The sequence below is a fragment of the Mandrillus leucophaeus genome, unplaced genomic scaffold (assembly GCF_000951045.1).
Source record: "Mandrillus leucophaeus isolate KB7577 unplaced genomic scaffold, Mleu.le_1.0 Scaffold13, whole genome shotgun sequence".
In the NCBI taxonomy this organism is placed as follows: domain Eukaryota; kingdom Metazoa; phylum Chordata; class Mammalia; order Primates; family Cercopithecidae; genus Mandrillus; species Mandrillus leucophaeus.
Window position 1 is genome coordinate 7,806,108 of NW_012101254.1, and position 1,261 is coordinate 7,807,368.

Below are 1,261 nucleotides of genomic sequence, written 5' to 3' on the forward strand. Positions count from 1 at the left end.
ATATATATATATATTTTTTTTTGAGATGGAGTTTCACTCTTATTGCCCAGGTTGGACTGAAATGGCATGATCTCGGCTCACTGCAACCTCCGCCTCCCGAGTTCAAGCGATTCTCCTGCCTCAGCCTCCCAAGTAGTTGGAGTTACAGGCATGTGCCACCAAGCCCGGTTAATTTTGTATTTTTAGTAGAGACAGGGTTTCTCCATGTTGGTCAGGCTGGTCTCGAATTCCCGACCTCAGGTGATCCACCCACCTCGGCCTCCCAAAGTGCTGGGATTACAGGTATGAGCCACCGCGCCTGGCCATAATGTTTTATTTTCTTAAGTCCCAACTCATCTCCTTTACATTCTGAGATGTAGTTATCACTGTTGAACATCATGTATGCATTTTGAAGATAGATCACCCAAGCCGTGATCTTATTCTTTATTTTAAGGTGATATAATAATCTTGGAAAGTTATGGCAGCAAGGAAGCACATAGAGATGACTTTTCAACTTTCCACGTGCCTGCAATGAACCAAGAAATATTTAGACATTTTAATCAGAGAGGCCCAATTGGTTGTATTACCTATAATAAACTTGTAATAATAACATTAACTTGTAATCCTCAAAGGTTATCCAAAAACTGTATTGTTGATTGCACAGATCCATTCCTTTGTTCCAGAACAATAGTGTACACTTGCTTTTGTTTTGCAAAGCATGACAACCTTCTAAGCCAAATCTCATTTCTGAAGTGGAACTTTGCATGTGCAGGGTTCTCCCAACGGTTGAAAGGTTTATATATTAGTTGTGGAGGGAATACAATTCTTCTTTGATGTTTCTATGAACATCGAGTTTCCCAAATTTTTGCAATTCATATCACAGACAAGGGCAAATTTCCCAATCTATTGAGAGTCCTTATAAATGAAGACCAGTCCACAACAGAAAAATGGGCCAAAAAAAAAAAAAGTATGGAGCGTTTCCAGAAAAGGAAATATAAGCAGATTTTTTTTTTTCTTTTTTTCTGAGACCAAGGCTCACTCTGTCATCCAGGCTGGAGTGCAGTGGTACGATCTCGGCTCACTGCAACCTCTGCTTTCTGGGTTCAAGCAGTCTTCCTGCCTCAGCCTCCCGAGTAGCTGGGATTACAGGCGTGCACCATCATGACCAGCTAATTTGTGTGTGTTTGTGTGTGTGTGTGTGTGTGCGTATTTTTAATACAGAAGTACAGACGGGGTTTCACCATGGTGGCCAGCCTGGTCTCAAACTCCTCACCTTGTGATC